This window comes from Gorilla gorilla, chromosome 4 (assembly GCF_029281585.2).
Source record: "Gorilla gorilla gorilla isolate KB3781 chromosome 4, NHGRI_mGorGor1-v2.1_pri, whole genome shotgun sequence".
Taxonomy (NCBI): Eukaryota; Metazoa; Chordata; class Mammalia; order Primates; family Hominidae; genus Gorilla; species Gorilla gorilla.
In genome coordinates, this window is record NC_073228.2 from 82,738,551 (window position 1) to 82,761,038 (window position 22,488).

Sequence of the window (22,488 nt, forward strand, 5' to 3'; positions counted from 1 at the left end):
GCCTGAGGGCTGATGTTATAACGAGGTTCTTCATTCACCAAACTCTAGACTGAAAAGCTTATGACAGGCCTAAGCCATCAAAAATCACCCCAAACATGAGGATATTAGGTTTATGAACCTGTAGAGTCTGGAGCCAAACTACCTAGGTTCAAATACAGGCTCCACTACTTACTAGTTGTGTGGTCTTGGGTAAATTACTTAACTTCTAGGTGCCAAAGCTAGTGAAAACAACAGTACTTACCTGATATATTTGTTATGAAAATTAAATGGGTTGATATACATGAAACACTTAGAACAGAGCCTAGCACACAGTCAGTACTATACAGGTATTTGCTATTGGGATTACTAAAAATCAATTGCAGTAGTTAAAAACTACATTTCAGATAAGGGGGAGAAAGAAAGGACCATTGGTTATCAAGCCACTGTAGGTGTGGTGTTGGGTGTTTCATGTACATTATTTTATCTCATCCACAAAATGACTTTCTGACCATTCAATGAGGAAAGGACAGTATTTTCAACAAATGGTGCTGTGAAAATTGGATTGCCACATGCAAAAGAATGAACTTGGACCCTTTATCTTATACCATATACAAAAATTTACTCCAAATGGATCAAAGACATAAATGTAAGAGCTCAAACTAAAAAACTCTTAGAAGAAAACATAGTGAAAAAACTTCATGACACTAGATTTGGCAATCATCTCATGGATATGACACCAAAAGCACAGGCAACAAAAGAAAAATTTTGAACTACATCAAAATAAAAACTTCCAGGCATCAAAGGACACAACAGAGTGAACCTGCAGAGGAAGAAAATATTTGCAAAATTATAAATATGATAAGGGGTTAATATCCAGACTACGTAAAGAACTCCTATAGCTTAATAACAAAAAAACCCAAACTATCCAATTAAAAAATGGGAAAGGACTTCAATAGACATTTCTCCAAAGAAGATATATAAATGACTAACAAGTATGTGAAAAGAGGTTCAACATCACTAAGCACTAGGGAAGTGCAAGTCAAAAACACAATGAAATATCACCTCACACCCATTAGGATGGCTACTATCAAAAAAATAGAAAATAACAAGTGTTGGCAAGGATATAGACAAATTGGAACCCTTTTACACTTTTGATGGAAATGTAAAATGGTATAGCTGCTATGGAAAACAGGATGGTAGTTAAAACACAGAATTACCCAGCCAGGCGCGGTGGCTCACGTCTGTAATCCCAGCACTTTGGGAGGCCAAGGAGGATGGATCACCAGATCAGGAGATCGAGACCATCTGGCTAACATGGTGAAACCCCGTCTCTACTAAAAATACAAAAAATTAGCCAGGTGTGGTGGTGGGCACCTGTCGTTCCAGCTACTCGGGAGGCTGAGGCAGGAGAATGGCGTGAACCCAGGAGGCGGAGCTTGCAGTGAGCCGAGATCACGTCACTGCATTCCAACCTGGGCGACAGAGCCAGACTCCGTCTCAAAAACAAAAACAAACAAACAAACAAAAAACATAGCATTACCCTATGATCTAGCAATTTTACTTCTGAGTATATACCCAAAAGAACTGAAAGCAGGGCCTTGAGGAGATATTTGCAGAGTCATGTTCATAGCAGCAATAGTCACAAGAGCCAAAAGGTGTAAACAGCCTGTGTCCATCAATTAAAGAATGGATAAGCCAAATGGATATACATATAATGGAATATTATTCAGCCTTAAAAAGGAAGGAAATCCTATTGCATGCACAATATGGCTGAACCTTGAGGGCCTTGTGCTAAGTGAAATAAGCCCTTCACCAAGACAAATACTAGATGATTCTACTTACAATCAGGTACCTAGGATAGTCAAATTTAAAGACAGAAAGTAGAATGGTGGTTGCCAGAGGTTGCTGGGGGGTGTGGGTGTGGGGGAATGGGGAGTTATTGTTTAATGAACACAGAATTTCAGTTTGGGGAAAATGAAAGAGTTCTGGAGATGGTTGTTGATGGCTGCACACAATGTGAACATACTTAATGCCACTGAACTGTATACTTTAAAATGGTTAAAATGGGCCAGGCAAAATGGCTCACACCTGTAATCTCAGAACTTTGGGAGGCTGAGGCAGGAGGGTTACTTGAATCCAGGATTTGAGAACAGCTTGGGCAACATAGCAAGACATTGTTTCTACAAAAAATTTAAAAATTAGCTGGGCATAGTGGCTTGTGCCTGTGGTCCTAACTACTAATGAGGCTGAGGCAGGAAGACTGCTTAAGTCCAGGAGTTTGAGGCTGCAGTGAGATATGATTGAGCCATTGCATTCCAGCCTAGGCGACAGAGTAAGACCCTGTCTCTTAAAAAACTTTTTGTTGAATGGTTAAAATGATAAATTTAATGTTATGTGTATTTTAAAAACTGCCACCAAAAAAGACAGAAAAATTATACATAGGTCAATGGACTGCTGGGTCAGGGAGTAGCAGGGTGGGGATCAGACATCATTTGGGTCTGTAGCCTCCTTTGACGGGAAACCCGGGGCCCGCAGAAGAAAAGGGAAAGGTCCAGGAGCTCAGTATCGTCAGTGGCAGAGCCAGGACTACAGCCAGGGTCACTTGACTCCCTTCCCACTCTGGGATGTGAGCTCTGTGAGGGCAGGGACTAGGTCTGTCTTGCCTTCCACTGGGTCCCCAGTGCCCAGCACTTGGCAGTAGTGCAATGCATTTACATCAGATGAATGACTGCATTAGCATCCCTTCCTCTAAGTTATGGATCTCAGCCCTGGCTGCACACGAGAACCACCTGGGGAGCTTCTAGAGAGCACCAATACCTGAGCCTCATGCCCCAGAGGTTCTACTTTGAATGGTATGGGGTGGGATTATTATTATTATTATTATTATTATTATTATTATTATTATGTGAGACAGAGTCTCACTCCATTGTGCAGGCTGGAGTGCAATGGCGTGATCTCGGCTCACTGCAACCTTTACCTCCTGGGTTCAAGCAATTCTCCTGTCTCAGCCTCCCGAGTAGCTGGGATTACAGGCATGTGCCACCATGCCTGGCTAATTTTTGTATTTGTAGTAGAGATGGGTTTCGGCATGTTGGCCAGACTGGTCTCGAACTCCTGACCTCAGGTGCTCCACCCGCCTCAGCCTCCCAAAGTGCTGGGATTACAGGCGTGAGCCACTGTGCCCAGCCCCAACACTCCTGATGGTCGGGGAGGTAGATCATTTGGCTGTTTTCTTCTCCATTCTCACCAAAAGGATGTTGCTGAATGCAAAATGCTAAAACCAGTCCTCTTTTGCCTTCTGGTGTTGGCTGCTTCTGAAGTCACTATATTTAACATCAAAGTGTAGAAAGCGGCAGCCAAAAAGCCAAGCCGCTGGATTGCGAGGCTCCTCCAAACAGGGCTGCCTTAGGTTTCAGAGAGCATAGGAGGGTGGGTGGGCAGAAAAACCATGCTCAGAGCCAGCACTATCACTGCCGTCAGCGTCAAGGCTTCAGGGCATCCTGGCTTGGGTCCTACCCCAGGCGAGAGAAAATGCCATGGCAACGGCATCAGGATGCTATGCTGCTCTCGCACTGAAGATTTAATGGGAGCCGTATCTGATTACCCGAGCTCAGGCCTGCCCTGTCCAGTCCAGCCCAGCCTGGCCTACCCTACCCAGCCTCTTCCCCAGCCCAGTCCTTGGCCATTAGCATATCACCAGAGAGGTCAGCACTTTACCATTATCCGTCCAGAGGGCTGGCTGGTGGGAAGGACTTGCCCCACTGTTCCCTAGAACACTGTGTTTCTGCTGTTGCACCAGGTTTTATTTTAGGTTTTGACGATTTAGGTGACAAAATAAATGAGACTGAACTTTGCTTTCCTCTGGCCTGGGGACAGGACTGAGTGAGGGAGCCCACATTGAGTGGCCTTAGTTCCAGAGGCAATCAGATCCAACTTTGCTCTTGATTAGCTGGAAATTCTTTTATGAAGAGAAAAATCAGAACTGATTTGAGCTCCTCCGTCAGCCTTACTTCCCTCATCTGTTTCAGTAGAGCTAAATACCCATGGTTGTGTTTGTGTGGCATTTTCTGCAAAATGAAAAGAAAGAAGCATTCTTTTTGGGTTGGTTCTTTATAATCAAAATGGGTATATATCTTTTAGCTTGAAAACTCAAATCCCAGTAATTGAATAGAATGCGCTGACCCTGAGGATAAGTTATCATGCCTTTGAACCCTTCCCCAGTATCATAAGAGGAAAGGAAAGGGTGAATATAAGGTTAATGGATTCTGCTGCTAAACCGAACTTGGAAACGAGGTTTCATTGATTTAATATTTCCTCTATTAAGCCTCCCAAGACTGAATCCCTTGTGGCCCTACCAAAGTGCAATCTCTGTACTTTCTTCTCCATGAGAGTCTGTGCCACAGCTTGAGTTCTGTGAAGGGGAGAGACTACTACCCCCTAGCCAGCTGGCCTCTCCCCTTCCTGGCTCAAAAGAGTAGCAAGTCCAGGCCCGCAGGCAAAGCTGCTTCCATCAGGATAAGTCTCCTCTTGAGGAGGCTGCTGGATTTATGGCTGTAGACATGCCCCTACTGTGTGTGACCCAGGTGGTGAGTCATTCCCTCTGGGCGTGGACACCTTGAAGAGGAAGGGTGTCCAGAGACAGCTGCAGGAAGAGCAGGGGCAGGAGGCAGGCACCATTTCACTGCTGCAGGCTCCCAGCACACCTGGGGCTCACTCTGTGTCTGGATAAGCCATAGGGTGACAGGGCACACTGCTGTCTCAGTGGCTACATTGTGTCCTCCCCCTTAACCTTCCTGGAACCTCTGCCCTCAGTCTTTTCTTCTCTAGACTAAACGGATGTGCCTACCACCACCCCCATTCTTCCTAGGCCTGCCTGCCCTCCCTTGGGGGGCTCTGATTTCCCTGATAGGCCCAGGTCTGCTCCTTGCTGGCTTTATGACTTTTACTCTCTTTCCCACATGCATGAAAAGGGCAGAGAGGGGGTATGGCATCTCTGGGGCCTATCTGGCTCTTAACCATTGCTGACATGCATTCTCATCCCTTCCTCTCCTCCTCCACTTTCCCCATCTTGTAGACAAGTATCAAATACTGCTTCTGTACCTACCAGCCTGGTGCCATCTGAGGACTGACTTTGGTTAAGATTGCTCCAAATCTCAAGAGCCTCCTAGCCCCTGCCCAGTCCTCTGGCTGTGTATTGCATTCATGTGAAGTCAGATTCTTACTATTTGGGGGTGGGGTTGCTTTCTCAGAGCAGGGGCTTGGAGGCACCTGGGTGGTCAAGTCTTTGAGTCTTTGAGTGCCAACTGTGATGAATAAAGAGAAAAGGTTAGGGATATATCTTTTTTAGGTAAAAAAAAATTTAAAAAGAGCAGTAAATAAAACAATGAGGCTTTTTAATGCAGACGGAAGACTGTTGCACAAATGTTTTGAGCAACAGCTATATTTTTGGAGTGTGCTGTCACTGCTTGTAAAGTATAGCTTTTGTTTGGATGTGTGAGTTCTATCTAGTATGTTACATAAAAAACAAGTGTCACTTCACCATAGCTGCATCCAGCAAAACAAGGACACTTCCAGCCTGTACAGAGGTCTTCTATGTTATTATCTGAGTATCGGAGAAGTGTGGATTGTATTAAACTTTCATTAAAATAGTGGTGATGGTATCCTTTCACGAATTAAGAGTTAGGATGGGGTAGTTTCAGAATTCCTCCAAGATATTAACTTCAGACCCAAACTCAGGCTTTGCTAGCAGGTGAGACTATATCACGCAAACATCCAGGCTTTAGAGACAGAACTAGGATCAAATATTGGTACCACCAATTCAATGATGGGATCCTGGCTTACCAGGTGTGAAGTGGTATCCCAGTGTGGTTTTGTTCTGTATTTCCCTAATGACTACTGATGTTGAGCATTTTTTCATGTGCTTTTTGGCCATTTGTATATCTTCTTTGGAGACATATCTATTCAATTTTTTTTGCCCCTCACCCCTTTTTTTTAAGAGTCAGGATCTCACTTTGTCACCTAGAATGGAGTGCAGTGGCCCAATCATAGCATCATAGCTCATTGCAACCTTGAAATCCTGGTCTCAAGCAATCCTCCCACCTCAGCCTCCCAAGTAGCTGGGACTTCAGGGATGCACCACCACAACTAGATAATTTTCTTTAAAAAAATTTATGTAGAGATGGGGTCTTGCTATGTTACCCAGGCTGATCTTGAACTCCTGGCCTCAAGTGATCCTCTTGCCTTGGCCCCCCAAAGTGCTAGGATCACAGGCATGAGCCACAATGCTTGGCTCCATTTTTAAACTGAGTAGGTTTTTTTTTTTTTTTTTTGGTTGTTAAGCTGTAAGAGTTCTTTATATATTCTGAATATTAATCCCGCCTATTTTATGGTTGTCTTTTCACTCTCTTGATTGTATCCTTTAATGCACAAAAGTTTTAAATTTTGATTGTCCCATTTATCTATTTTTTCCTTTGTTGCCTGTGGTTTTGGTATCATATCTCAGAAATCTTTGCTAATCCAATGTCATGATTTCCCCTTTGTAAGACTTTTTTTTTTTTTGAGATGGAGTCTTGCGCTGTCACCCAGGCTGGAGTGCAGTGGCGCGATCTCAGCTCACTGCAAGCTCTACCTCCTGGGTTCACGCCCTTCTCCTGCCTCAGCCTCCTGAGTAGCTGAGACTACAGGCGCCCACCACTATGCCAGGCTAATTTTTTGTATTTTTAGTAGAGACGGGGTTTCACTGTGTTAGCCAGGATGGTCTCGATCTCCTGACCTCGTGTTCTGCCTGCCTTGGCCTCCCAAAGTGCTGGGATTACAGGCGTGAACCACCGCGCCCGGCCTATTTTAAGATTTTTATAGTTTTCCCTTCGCTCTTATGTTTAGGTCTTTGGTCTGTTTGGGGTTCATTTTTGCATATGGTATAAGATAATGGTCCAACTTCACTCTTTTGCATGTGGATATTCAGTTTTCCCAGCACCATTTGTTGAAAAGACTGTCCTTTCCCCTCTAAATACTTTTGGCACCCTTGCTGAAAATCAATTGACCATATATGGGCGAGTTTATTTCTGAGTTCTCTACTTTATTCCATTGGTCCATGTGTCTTTCCTTATTCCAATACCATGATGTTGTGATTATTGTAGTTTTGAAGTAAGTTTTGAAATCAGGAAGTGTGAGTCCTCCAACTTTGTTCTTTTTAAAGGTTGTTTAGGGCCAGGCGCAGTGGCTCACGCCTGTAATCCCGACACTTTGGGAGGCCGAGGTGAGTGGATCTCATGAGGTTAGGAGTTTGACACCAGTCTGGTCAACACAGTGAAACCCTGTCTCTACTAAAAATACAAAAATTAGCCAGGCACAGTGGCTCACACCTGTAATCCCAGCATTTTGGGAGGCCGAGGCAGGTGGATCACGAGGTCAAGAGATTGAGACCATCCTGGCCAACCAACATGGTGAAACCCCATCTCTACTAAAAATACATAAATTAGCTGGGCGTACGGGCACACACCTATAGTCCCAGCTACTCGGGAGGCTGAGGCAGGAGAGTCGCTTGAACTCAGCAGGCAGAGGTTGCAATGAGCCGAGATCACGCCACTGCACTCCAGCCTGGGCGACAGAGCGAAACTCCATCTAAAAAAATTAAAAAATTAAAAAAATTAGCTGGGCGTGGTGGCACACACCTGTTGTCCCAGGTGTTTGGGAGGCTGAGCCAGGAGAATCACTTGAACCTGGGAGGCAGAGGCTGCAAAATGAGCCAAAATCACATCACTGTACTCCAGCCTGGGCGACAGAGCAAGACCCCATCTCAAAAAAATAAATAAAAATAAATAAAAATTAAAGGTTGTTTGGCTATTTGGGGTCCCTTGAGATTTCATGTGAATTTTAGGATGGATTTTTCTATTTCTGAAAAAAATACCATTGGTCTTTTTTTTTTTTTTTTCAGAGACAGGGTCTTGCTATGTTGCCCAGTCTGGACTCAAACTCCTGGGCTCAAGCAATCCTCCCATCTTAGCCTTCCAAGTAGCTGGGAATACATGTGCATGCCACCATGCCTGGCTTCATTGCAATTTTAACTGGGATTTCATTACATCTGTAGATCACTTTGGGTAGTGTTGTCATCTTAAAAATATTAGCTTCCCAGGCCAGGCATGGTAGCTCATGCCTGTAAATCCCATCACTTTGGGAGGCCAAGGTGGGAAGACTGCTTGAGCTCAGGAGTTTAAGAACAGCCTGGGTAACATAAGGAGACCCCATCTCTACAAAAAATTTAAAAATTAGCCAGGAGTGGTGGCTCACACCTGTCATTTCATCTACTCAGGAGGCTAAGGTGGGAGGATGACTTGAGCCCGGGAGGTCAAGGCTGCAGTGAGCCGTAATTGAGCCACTGCACTCCAACCTGGGCAAAAGAATGAGGCTGCCTTAAAAAAAAACTGTCTTCCCATCTAGGAACACAGGATGTTTTTCCACATATTTATGTCTTCTTTCTTCTTTAATTTCTTTCAGCAACGTTTTATAGTTTTCGGTGCACAATTTTTTGCTGCCTTGGTTAATTCCTAGGTATTTTATTTTTTTAGAGGCTAGTGTAAATGGAATTGTTTTCTTTTCTTTTCAGATTGTTCATTGTTAATGTATATTAACAGAAACACAACTGATTTTTGAATGTTGATTTTGTATCCTGCAGCTTTGGTAAATTTATGTTATTCGCTCTAGCAGTTTTTCTTTTTTTTTTTTTTTTTTGTGGTATCTTCAAGGTTTTCTACATGTAAAGTCATGTCATCAGGGAACAGAGATAATTTTACTCCTTCCTTTCCCATTGAGATGCCTTTTATTTCTTTTTCTTCCCTAACTGCTCTGGCTACAATTTCCAATACCATGTTGAATAGAAGTGGTGAAAGGCAGCATCGTTGCACCTATATATATTTTTACAAAACACAGTCATACACCATGAGAGCAAACAAAGCTGAAGAGAAGACCCATTTGAGTCCTTATTCCATAAAAAATTGCAAGAGGGTGAAAACAGGAACCATAACAGGATCTGCAGGTCTTTGCAAGCCCTGAGAAAGTCACCTCAGACTTCTGTCTGGAAAGCCTTCTCTCCAGACTATCTGCCCATATCTAGCTCCCATCCAACGTCCTCTCCAGAACCTTCTTTGCTGCCGCCCACAAGAGAGGCCCTCTGATGGGCTCCAGCACCTGATAGTACAGTCCACACAAGGACTGAGCCTTCAAGACCATTCTAATGTTCTGAGAACTTTTTCAAATCTTACCGGCTTAATGAGCCGTAAGTACCTTCTTGGCCCCCAACCCCAATCTAAACTGGAAGCTGCTTGGAGGCAGGACATCTTCATGTCAAGAAGGCCTGGCTTTATGCTGATGAGGGCCCTTTATAAGTAAAATGATGATTATAAACCCTTCTGAGGCCCCCGGGTGACAGGCACTGGGCAGTCTGGTGAGATGAGAGCTCGGTTCCCAGCTGTCCCCGGTTCTCCCTTCAGACTTAGAAGCAGGAGAAATGTGCATTATAATGGAGTCTAGAACAGGGAGTGTGAACTCAGATTTTGGTGAGTTCTAGTTCTGCCAATTACTGTGTGACTACAGGCAATAACCTGACCTCTCCAAGCCTTTTGGACTGCTGTAAAATGCTGCAATAACAGCACTCTCTCACACAGCGGCTGTTAGAGGAGACTAAATAATACAGAAAACACCTGACAGAGCCTCTAATACAGAGGACCTTTCCTTGCTTTTACTTCTATCCTTATTACAGCTCTTCTGAAAGGAGCTCTGCCAGTGCCCTCCCCTTGCACCCCCCCTCCCATTCCCGTGTCACCACTGCCACCTACAGGTAAACAGCCATCCACAAGCTACACCCATCAGATTCAAAACCCTGGGAGCTCTAGCTTTTTGGATTTCTGGGTTACTGAGCCAGGAAGACCTCCATGCTTCCAGAAGGAAGCCCCCAAACTTGGCTTGCCCCACCTGTAGGGTAAAGGAGCAGCCACACCACAATTTCCTTAAGAATCCAAGCATTAAAACTCCAAGAGGTCTTAGAGACCATCTAGTAAAAAGATTCCCCATAAGTCCACATTTCCTGGACCCCAGGAAGTGGGGCATGGGGGAGGAGGGGCCACGGTGTTGTTGCAAGTTCCCTATGGGCAGTTTCTTGCCCTTAAAGCTACCATTGAACCACTGGTCTCAAGTCTTCAAGGAAATGGCTCTCACTCTTTTCACCAAAAAAATGGAGAAACAGAAGAGAGAATGAAAACCCGTTTATTTGGTTTGAGCCAGGTTCTTGACAGACATTACCTCATTTAACCCTACCATCCCACCCCCCAGCCGCCAGGAAGGTTCTCTCTCTCTAATAGGAAGAAAATGAAGCCTGGTGGGGTGACTAGCCCCACAGTGTGCAGATAGGAGGTAGCAATACTGCCAACCACATGACCCAGGTCTTCCTGGTAAGCCTGGCCTTGGACCCTGATCCATCCTCAGGTAGAGGGTCACAGAGGCAAAGAAGACCCTGGCCTCCACAATAGACGGTCCAGAGTATTGGATGCAGCCCACCCTCCTGATTTTTAGGTGAAGTCTAAAGACCCTCCTGATTTTTAGGTGAAGTCTCAAGTGTAAAAGAGAGTGCTGGTGAAAGTGTCAAGTTAAATTAGATGCTGGGTCACTTTATTCTCTTGTTCTTTTTTTTTTTAAATTAATACATCTTTTATTTTGGAATAATTTTATATTTACTGAAAAGTTGCAAAGATAGAACTGAGTTCCCATTTGCTCTTCTCACCGTTTCCGCTAATGTTCAATTTTTTTTTTTTTTTTGAGATGGAGTCTCGCTCTGTTGCCCAGGCTGGAGTGCAGTGGTACAATCTCAGCTCACCACAACCGCCGGCTCCCGGGTTCAAGCAATTCTCCAGCCTCAGTCTCCCAAGCAGCTGGGACTACATGTGTCTGTCACCACACCAGCTAATTTTTGCATTTTTTAGTAAAGACGGGGTTTCACAATGTTGGCCAGGCTGGTCTTGAACTCCTGACCTCGTGATCCACCCGCCTTGGCCTCCCAAAGTGCTGGGATTACAGGAGTGAGCCACTGCGCCCAGCTTTTTTTCTTTTTCTTGAGACGAAGTATCACCCTGTTGCCCAGGCTGGAGTGCAGTGGTGTGATCTCGGCTCACTGAAACCTCTGCCTCCTGAGTTCAAGCAATTCTCCTGCCTCAGTCTCCTGAGTAGCTGGGATTACAGGTGCCCGCCACCATGCCCAGCTAATTTTTGTATTTTTAGTAGAGACGGGGGTTTCACCATGTTGGCCAGGCTGGTCTCAAACTCCTGACCTCAGGTGATCCACCCACCTCAGCCTTCAAAGTGCTGGGATTACAGGTGTGAGCCACCGTTGCAGGCAGTTCACATCTTACATAACCACTGCACACAGGCCAAAACTAAAAAGTTAACATTGGTATAGTACTATTAACTGAACTCCAGATGTTATTTGGATTTCTCCAGTTTTTCCAATAATGCCCTTTTTCTGCTCATGATCCGATCCAGAATACCACACTGCATTTTGTTTTCCTCTCTTTGAAATCTTCTGTTTTCTTTAAAGACCAATAAACTCTCAAACTCCCCAACTTATTCTCCTGTCTGGAGAGCTCAGTTCTAAAGAACAGCTCTGTGTGAGCCCCAATTCCACACCCTGGCCTCATTAGGACACCACATCCTCCCACTCCCCAAACAAAGGAACCCTTCAGGCCAGCCAAACAACAGAGAAAACAGAAGCTTGTTAGCCACACAGGCCCGAGGCTGCTGACCCAAGTTCTTTTTTAACTGGAATTCCCTTGAGGAGGATCCACAGATTTAAAATGCATTTGGGGTGTGCTCTCTAGAAGCAGAGCCACTGGTATTTGATGTATTCCGTTCTTTGTACTTAATGGAATAACTTACGTGTGAGTCAGTGTGTGAGAGTAGCTGGGGGAAGAGGCCAATTTAGGGCCGGGATGGAAATTGGCCATGGGGGAGGAAAGGCCTCTGCAGGAGCCAGCCAGGCCCCAAGATGGTGCCAGGCTTGGGGAAGAGGGGGCTGTGGCCAGCTTGTCCCAGCCTAGCAGGCTGTGCTCTAATGTCAGACAGGTGGGGTTGGCTGGGAGGATCAAAGGTCCTCTGGGACCTGGTGATCAGGTTACAGTTTCTGCTTAAAGCAGAGCAGATAAGGGAAAGTGGGGGCGGGGTGGGGGGGTGGGATTCACCTGTCCTGTCTTCCTCTCGGCCTCTTCGTGCAGTCTGCTTTGCTGCCAATTTCTTCTTCCCCAGAGCACCTCCCAGGGGCTGTTCCCCTCGCCCTCGTGCCCACCATTCACCACCAGCACTCTCAGAGAAGAGAGGAGGTGTGCCTGAGAATTTCACAGTGTGCCACAATGTCACCAGCCTTTTTTTTTGAGCTTCTCCCGATGACAGAGACACATCCCAGAGATGTGAATGCCACTCCTTGGGAAGGATTATCCAAAGACTTCCCAGCTCAATTTAAAAACTTCAACTGTGAGGCCTCTCCCTGCCAGACTGGGATGGAAAGAAGTAAGATGGAGCCCCTACACTGAAAGCGCTCCCCAGGAGAGACCTGCAGACAGCCATCCAGGACACAGGGCACAGACCTGAGGCTGAACAGGGGAGCAGAGGGGACTGTGAAAGCTAAGAAATGGGCCTGGTACAAGGAAAGAGCAGGAATTTGAAGAGAGAGGAACATCATAGGCTATGCAAACAGCCTCCCAGAGCCAGGGCCTCGGTGAAGGGGAGCGGTGAGAGGAGGCCAGCTCTGGAGTGTCCTTTCATTTTCTCTAAGGAGTCTGGGCTTTCCACAGGAGGCAACATGGGGCTTTTCAACAGGAGTGACAAGAATATTTATGTCTGAGATAGATCGCTCTGGTAACAGCATGGGGGCTGTAGTGGAGTGGAGAGACTGCAGGCAGGAAGCAGGGGGCAGGTTATCACAACTGCTCAGTGAGAAAAGGAGACAGGACAGCATGTTGGTCAAGGTCATGGCTTTGAATCTGGGGATTGGGGGTCAGTCTTGGCTCTCTCTGACCTAGGACACATTTCTCACGCTCTCTGAATTTCATCCATAAAACAGGCAAAACAATTGTACCTCCTCACAGGGTGTGGTTAAGATCAAATAAGTTAGTGATGTAAGACACGAAACAGGGAACCTGGAACATAGTGAGGGCGCAATAAATATGAACCACAATTCTTAACTTGTGTATTCTGTGGACTGCATCTCAGGAAAGACGGAATTCCAGCGGGGAAGCAGAAGGGGAGGGTGACTGTCTCCAATGCTTTTATTGCAGCCTCCAGGTGGAATAGTGAAGTGGCCACCTTAACTGCCTCCTGGAGTGTGAGCAGAGAGGACCAGGACAAGGCTGCAATCTGTTGGCCAGGCACCAACTAGCCTGTGAGGCCAACCAGGGACCGCAGGCATCACCAGGAACAAGGCTATAAAAAGGCCTCAAAGAGTGATTACAAAATTCCACACCAGGAGAAAGACTCCCAGAAGTTTCCCAGGGCTCATACCTGCTGTGTTCATTAAAGCCACAGTGTTGGCTGGGCGCAGTGGCTCACACCTGTAATCCCAGCACTTTGGAAGGCCAAGGCAGGCGGATCGCCTGAGATCAAGAGTTCAAGACCAGCCCGGCCAACATGATGAAATCCTGGTCTCTACTAAACATACAAAAAAATTAGCCGGGCGTGGTGGTGGGTGCCTGTAATCCCAGCTATTCGGGAGGCTGAGGCAGGAGAATTACTTGAACCCGGGAGGTGGAGGTTGCAGTGAGCCGAGATCGTGCCACTGCATTCCAGTCTGGGCGACAAGAGTGAAATTCCATCTCAAACAACAACAACAACAACAACAACAACAACAACAACAACAAACACCCATGGTAAAACTTCAACACTTGTATTAACATGTATTTTTAAGCCTGGGCAACATAGGGAGACCCTGTCTCTACAAAAAAAAATTTTTTTTTTAATTAGCTGGGCGCAGTGGTGAGCATCTGTAGTTTCACCTACTCCAGAGCCTGAGGCAGGAGGATCACTTGAGGCTAGGAGGTCAAGGCTACAGTGAGTCGTGATCGCACCACTGCACTCCAGCCTGGGCAAGAGGGTGAGACCCCATCTCAAAAGAAAAAATAGTTAAAATTGTAGATTTTATGTTATACACATCTTTAAAATGGTAAAAAAGATACTCGGGAGGCAAGAGGATCACTTAGGCCCAGGAACTGGAGGCTGGGAGACACTCCAGTCTGAGAGACAGAGCAAGAACTTGTGTCTAAAAAAGAAAAAAAAGGCCGGGCGCGGTGGCGGTCGCCTGTAATCTCAGCACTTTGGGAGGTCGAGGCGGGCAGATCACAAGATCAGGAGTTTGACAACAGCCTGGCCAACATGGTGAAACCCCGTCTCCACTAAAAAAATACAAAAATTAGCCAGGCATGGTGGTATGCACCTGTAATCCCAGCTACTCGGGAGGCTGAGGCAGGAGAATTACTTGAACCCAGGAGCAGAGGTTGCAGTGAGCCGAGATCGCGCCACTGCACTCCAGCCTGGGCAACAAAGCAAGACTCTGTCTCAAACAAAAACAAAAACAAAGGTAAAAATGACTACATATTGTATGATTCCATTTATATAAAATGTCCAGAATAGGCAAATCTATAAAGACAGAAAATAGATTAGTGATTGCCTAGGGTTGGAAGGGCTGGGGGAAATGGTGAGTGATTGCTAATGGGTACGGAATGATGAAAATGTTCTAAAACTGATTGTGGTAATGGTTGAACAATGCTGTGAATACAATGTTTTTTTAAAAAAACTCTGTGACTATACTAAAAACCACTGACTTGTACATTGTAAATGGGTGAATTGTATGGCATATGAATTATATCTTAATAAAGCTGTTGAAAAATGGGAGAAAAGCTACTAGGAATGTGTTCAATGTAGTATTATTTAAAATCCTTAGCTGGGTGCAGTGGCTCAAGCAGGAGGATCACTTAAGCCCAGGAGTTTGAGACCAGCCTGAGCAACATAAACCTTGCCTCTACAAAAAATACAAAATTAGCCAGGCATGGTGGCACATGCCTGTAGTCCCAGCTACTCAAGAGGCTGAGATAGGAGTATTGCTTCAGCACAGGAGACTGAGGCTGCAGCGAACCATGATCACATCACTGCACTCCAGCCTGAGGGACAGAGTGAGACCCTGCCTCAAAAATAAAATAAAATTCTTAAAACTTCTCAAATATAAAATAAAAAAGTGATGATTAAATATAGTATATTGATTCCACTGAATATTATATAGCTATTGATATAGTTTGGATATTTGTCCCCACCCAAATCTTATGTTGAATTGTAGTTCCCAATGCCGGAGGTAGGGCCTGGTGGGCAGATCCTTCATGCCTTGATGATGTCTTTGTGATAGTTCTTGCAATATCTGGTCAGTTAAAAGTGTGTGGCACTCCCTCCTCCACTCTCTCTCTCTGTTTTTTGTTGCTGTTTTCACCATGTGAGGTGCCTGCTCTCCCTTCCCCTTCTGCCATGAGTAAAAGCTTCCTGAAGCCTCCTCAGAAGCAGCTGCCAGTGCTATGCTTCCTATACAGCCTGCAAAACCATGAGCCAAATAAACCTCTTTTATAAATTACCTAGTCTCAGGTATTTCTTTATGGCAATGCAAGAACAACCTAATACAGCCATTATAAGTAATAATTCTTAAAACCATATAGAAACATTTTGTAATGATGTAAGAAAAAAAAGACACAAAATTGATTTTTAAAAAAACACGCATATGGATAATGCCTGGAAGATAAATGGGAAAAAGTGAAAATAATCAGTGTGTTGAAGTATTTGGCTTAAAGGCAAACTTAAAAAATTTTTTATGTTATTACTGTTACAAAAAGAAGGAAAGAGGATATTATACAGCAAAAGACTAAGAAAGAAAGTGGCAAACTAATGACCAAACTAAAAGCCAGTTATTTAATTCTTGCATCAAAAATAGCCAGGTATAGCCCAGGCGCAGTGGCTCATGCCTCTAATCCCAGCACTTTGCCATGCTGAGGTGGGAGGATCTCTTGAGCTCAGGAGTTCAAGACCAGCCTGGCCAACATAGCGACCTCACCTCGTGTCTACCAAAAAAAAAAAAAAAAAAATTAGCCAGATGTGGTTAACGCACGCCTATAGTCCCAGCTACTTGGGAGGCTGAGGTAGGAAGATTGCTGGAGCCCAGGAGATGGAGGCTGCAGTAAGCTATGATGGTGCCACTGTACTCTAGCCTGGGTGACACAGTGAGACCATGTCTCAAAAAAAAAAAAAAAAAAAAAAGCTAGGTATAGGCTATAGGTTAGTCGTGGTGCCTCATGCCCATAATCCCAGCACTTTGGAAGGCCAAGGCAGGAAGACCACTTGAGCCCAGGAATTCAAAACCAGCCTGGGTAACACAGCAAGACCTTGTCTCTACCAAAAATGTAAAAATTAGCAGGGCTCAGTGGCACGCACCTGTAGTCCCAGCTACTCCACAGGCTGAGGTGAGAGGATCACTTGAGCACAGGATGTCGAGGCTGCAGTGAGTTATGATCACACCACTGTATTCTAGCCTGGGGGACAGAGTAAGACTCTGTCTCTTGAAAAAAAAAAAAAAAAAAAAGCTAGGTACAAGCTTTCAAGCTGGCCTAAACACAAGTAAGCTTCATTACTTAGTCTGAACATACAGACTAAGGATAAAAGCCTGGTAACCCCAATATCTCTCAAAAGGCATTTTATTCTGACCAGGCCTCCCTGCTAACTCTCCCTTGTCCCAAAGGAGGTCACCCAGGGTACCCAGCTAGTTAAGGAGGACCAAACTGAGAGCCAGTCTGGACTGGCACAAGGGGAGATGCGGACATAAATGTACACGTGTTTCACATTCCAAAGCCAAATACAATAGGGTTCTAGATCATCTGGGAAATTACTCCTATTCATCAACACAGAAAGGTCAGGAATATCAACAGTGAGAACAAACAGGGAAGATTACATTTAAATGTAACCATATTTGGGCCTGGTGTGATGGATTACACCTGTAATCCCAGCAGTTTTGGAGGCTGAGGCAGGCGGATTGCTTGAGCTCAGGAGTTCAAGACCAGCCAGCATGGTGAAACCCCATCTTTACAAAATATACAAAAATTAGCTGGGCCTGGTAGCACACGCCTGTAATCCCAGCTACTTGAGAGGTTGAGGCACAAGAATCGCTTGAACCTGGGAGGCAGAGGTTGCAGTGAGCAAGGATCACACCACTGCACTCCTGCCTGGGCGACAGAGAGGGACTCTGTCTCAAAAAAAAAGAAGAAAGAAAAAGAAAAAGAAATGTAACCATATTTAAATATGAAGAAGAGCCCCAACACAAGCATGTATTCCTGTTTATACAATATTCAGGGCTAACAGACTTATCACACACAGGTTGTGTAACTTATTAATGACAATGTGACTTTAAACAGTAGTTCTAACTGGGTCACCTTGAATAATACGAAACAAAGCTTGCCAAGGGAAACATGCAAATAAGATCAAAATCCAACAGGGAATAGGCATTTTCCTAGCTTTTCGGATTTTTACTGTAGAAAAATAAACACAGTATCTATCTAGTTTCTTTACCACTAAAAAACCCAACAGCATGAAACTGCATTCTTCAATGGGGGTGGAGTCCAAAGGGACAGGCCTGACATTATTTTCAGCACACGGCACCAAGTCAAGCTGGTATGTGGATAAAGCAGCACAGCTGGGTTTACCATGTGAGTAATGGGCAGAGAGAACCTACCACCCTATGTGGCGCAAACCACATGAGGCCAGCTGCAGAGGCTGTGGAGAGAGGCCCCTCTTTATCCCTTCTTCTTTCCCTCCATCTGTTTCTGAGGCCAGGACCTGCATGCAGACCTTTCTTGATAAAGAACTCAACCTCAATGTGATACATCAAGGGAAACATTCCCTGAAGAACATGGTGGAGCAAATAAACATTTGGCCTCGTGAGAATGGCCACAGAAAACACTAGGGAATCTTAAACTGTCAGTTGGATGACTAGATATTTTATGATATTAAGGATTATGATTAATTTATTTTAGATATGATAATAAGCTGTTGGCTATACTTTTTTTTCTTTTGAGACAGGATCTCACTCAGTCACTCAGGCTGGGAATGCAGCGGCACAATCTTGGCTCACTGCAGCCTCAACCTTCCAGGCTCAAGTGAGCCTCCCACCCTCAGCCTCCTGAGTAGCTGGGACTACAGGCATGTGCCACCACACCTGGCTAATTTTTGTATTTGTGGTACAGCCAGGGTTTCACTATGTTACTCAGGCCTCCCAAAGTGTTAGGATTACAGGCATGAACCACCACACCCAGTCAGCTATACTTTTAAAAAGACTCCTTATCTTTTAGAAATGCATACTTAGGTATTCATAGATGAAATTATATGATGTCTGGGATTTACTGAAAAATAATCCAGGATAAAAGTGTGTGGGGCTATGGATGAACCAAAACTGCCATGAATTGATAATTGTAGAAGCTCAATGATGAGTATGTGGGGGTTCATTATAGTAGTCTTTTTCCTTTTGTATATGTCTGAAATTTTCTGTAACAAAAAAAAAAAATCAATAGGAGACAGCATAAAACCATTCATAACTTTGACCCGGCAATAGCCCCCTAAGGAAATAAATAAGGGGGAAGGGGAGAGCTGATTCTGCAAAGATGCATTATTGAGAAAAACACTGCTGCTCCCAACAAACGAGAAGATGGCTAAGCAACGAGGGTACATCAATAAGGCAAAAACGCTACGTGGCTTTTTAAAATGATAAATACTTCAGCCTAGTCGCTAAGTGGAAATCGGTATAGGAACGCTAAGTGGAAAACAGGCAGGATAAAATATTATGTGCATACTAATCACCACAAGGTAAAAATGCATGCTCACATAATGGAAAGGGTCAAAAGAGAACACAGAAGGCGACATCCTCCCTTTAACACTCAGCTCGTTGCCTCCTCTCAGTGAGGGCCCCAGACGGCCCCCGCGTGAGCATGCACACACGAGATGAATTAATTGCACTCTTCTGGGATCTCACAGTCCTCACTTGCTGAGGCTCATCCAGCCCCTATTGCTTGTGTAATGGTTCCTCATGGACCTGCCTTCCCTGATGGACCATGAATTTTACCAGCACACAGTAGGTATTCAATAATGTGTGTCAAACAGAGTAGAACATAAATAGCTGCTGTCTGTGTCTCAGGATTTTTTTTTTTCTTTAGAGCTATTCCCACCCACAGTAGCCATTCAGGAAAGGCATTCCTCAGTATCAGAGAACAATGCTTCCATTTCTGATTCACAAAGTGCTTCTGCTATGTGGGTTTATGAAGCCAGCAAGGCAAAATAAAATCAAGCAGACTTCCTGTCTAGATCCTTGCTGGACCACACAGAAAAATCCCATTTTGTTTTGCAAGCTTGTAACAAGTCTCATTGCTATGGTTCCTAATACCAAGTCTGAAGATTCCCCAAGCACTGCTGTGAGAATGGGCCTTTCCGTGGCTACTTAAAAATGCTGCATGGCTGCTCTCTGTGGCTGGCACTATAGTAAAGGGTACGAGCCAGAATGCAGTCGGGACTGTGGCTGCTCAGCAGCGTCAGGCGGGGAAGTCAAGAACTGCCCATCTAGACAGAAGTGGGCAGCAACACAGCCTGGGCCATGCTCCACCCAGTCTGAATGTTTCTCCATCTCTTCTGCTTAGAGCTGCTTTGAGCAGCAGGCTTTGGGTGGGTGAGAGGGGTTGATAGGGATATTCAAGAATGTCAGAGGCTGGGCACGGTGGCTCACGCCTGTAATCCCAGCACTTTGGGAGGCAGGTGGATCACCTGAGATCGGGAGTTCGAGACCAGCCTGACCAATGTGGAGAAACCCCATCTCTACTAAAAATACAAAATTAGCCAGGCGTGGTGGCACGTGCCTGTAATCCCAGCTACTCGGGAGGCCGAGGCAGGAGAATCGCTTGAACCCGGGAAGCAGAGGTTGCGGTGAGCCGAGATCGCACCATTGTACTCCAGCCTGGGCAACAACAGCAAAAACTCCATCTCAAAAAAAAAAAAAAAGAACGTCAGGAAGAAATCCATAGACTGTCATTTTTCAGAGCAGTAGTTAACTTTTTGGATAAGATGTTAAAGGAAGAATACATTCCCTTTGAAAATCTGATAAGACCTTTCCAGAGAATTACACACACAATTCTGCACACACTTTCAACAGGTTATTCACCAATCCCTGGCCTCAGTCAGATACCACTTCTGCCCTAGAGCTTTAGCTGTGACTGTTGGTATGAACACTTAGACAAGTTAAACACAACATGAATTTCCACAACAGCAAGGCAGCTGCGATGAGTGAGGTACTACAGAGAGTGAGTGACAGCTCTGTTGGGAGGGCTGTCTCTGTGTCTTTATGAAGACCACTAGCAGAGATACAGAGCCCATGCCTGGGCACACACAGGAAGGCAAGAGCACCATGGTTAAGACACTCCATTCCAAAAACAAAACAAAAAAGACACTCCATTCTAGTTCTTCAGAAATGAGACTGCCAAGCCTGAAGTCCTTAAGGTTATCAGACCATGAGACAGCCTCTTTTTGTTGGACTGGAATGCTGACACTACTCATTATGCAGTCATTTTACCGAGTGTTGCCTTAAGTGCTCCAGAAAGTGGGGTATAGAGAATTACCAACATACAAACTTTAGCCCATTCTCCTAACAAAAACCAAAAAATTGGTCCAGATGGTCTTAGGAAATGACCAAATCAGAGACTCTTGTGAAAGTGGTTAAAAAAAAGGGGGTCTGGGAATGTGTAGGACCTAACTTTGAACTTGGTAGGCACAAGGAGGACTACAGAGACCCTCACGGTAGACAGACACCTGGCAGGCCCCTCCTGACACTTGGGGCTCCTAAGTCTGACTTATTCCACATCTTGTCCAAGAGATAAAATACCCTTCCCCAGCAGCCTCTTGCAATCAGCTCATCAATATGCCATGAAAATGTTTTGAAACAAGCTTTGGTCACATCACTGCCCTGTTCCAGCCCTTTATTAACTTTCCTTGTGATGGTACAAGAAGGGTATGTTCCATTTACTTCCAAAAGGAATTTAGGGTAATTTTAGTAATAATTTATACCCAAGACAAATAAAACAAGAAGGCTGAAAACCAAATGGAATAAAAGAAGAAATGTTTTACCAAGAACCAGAGAGATAAGACAGTTATTGCAACTAGACACTAATTAGGCCCATGCTTCCTGGTGGCCTGGGCAAGAAGGGAAAGACAATGAGTTTCCACAGTCCTTCCTTGCTGATTAAAGGCAGAATAAAAGGCATTCCTCTAGGACGGGGATTTTTTTTCCCTAACAGTAAGTTTTGAGATTTATTGCAGTCACTCATATTAAGGAATAATGAATAGCATAATATGGAATGTCTTCAACAACAGTTTTATATAAAATATAAAATGTTCTTCCTGTAACTTAGCCTGGTATTAACTGCCCTTTACCATTTGTCCCAGTTACTTTTGCAGCCTCTCTTTTCCTATTTTGCCCCATCCCATCCCCACAAAGAACTACACATTCAACCAAACCAGACTCCTCTTTCCAAGAACACATCCCCACCTTTTCGTTACTACCTATTTTTACCCATCCTATCCTCTTTAAATCCTTCCTCTTCTACAGATTTCCCCAATTCCCCAATCAAAAGAGGTCTCATTCTACCACACAGCCCATGCCTCTGTACTACCAAGCAAGGCAGAGCACCAACAAGGCAAAGTCATGCAGAAGTGGCAGCAAGATCTTTGGAGTCAGGCCAATTGAGCTCAAATCTGATTCTGCTGCTTATACGCTGTGTGATCCTAACCAAATAACTAAATGTCTCTGAGCCTCAGTTTCCACATCTATAGAACAGAAACAGGGCCTGGCACATAGGAGTCCTCAGGAGAACTGGGGGAGCAATAGCTGGCACAATAGAGACTTGGGTATCTGTCTTCTCTCCCCCTCCCCCGTACAAAAGGAGCTCCTTGAAAGGCAATACAATGAAGCATCTCCCAGAAGACCTTACACATGAGGGGACCTCAAAAATGGAGTTGCAGAGTTATCTAAAAGCCTGACTGTTTGGAATTAGATCAGAGAGTCTGACATGCAGTAGCTTCATGCCAGATCCAGGTTCAGAATGCAAAGCTCCTATAACTCCTGGGCCAAACTTTACACACCTGACACTGTTAGCCCCTTGAGGGTCTCAACACACTGACTTCCTATTTCACACAATAAAGATCCTCTTCCTTGTCAGAAAATAATTCTTATCATACAGGTCTCCAAATACCCATGCAAATCACATTAATATAACCCGAGGTGGCCACCTTACCCAAAGATCTCATCAAGGGGAGCTGGTGTGTGTTTAATTGTTATGAATGTATATCACTGACCAATGCCTTGATAAACTACAGATAAAATCTATCAGTTCTTGATGGCTAATTTGGTACAACATG

At 44.8% G+C, this 22,488-nt stretch overlaps 1 protein-coding gene across 4 annotated transcripts in view; it reads right to left on the reverse strand.

Moving 5' to 3' along the window:
• Positions 1-22,488, reverse strand: part of TOM1L2 (target of myb1 like 2 membrane trafficking protein) — a 127,352-nt gene that overhangs the window by 64,131 nt on the left and 40,733 nt on the right. The gene's annotated exons all lie outside the window — the stretch shown is intronic.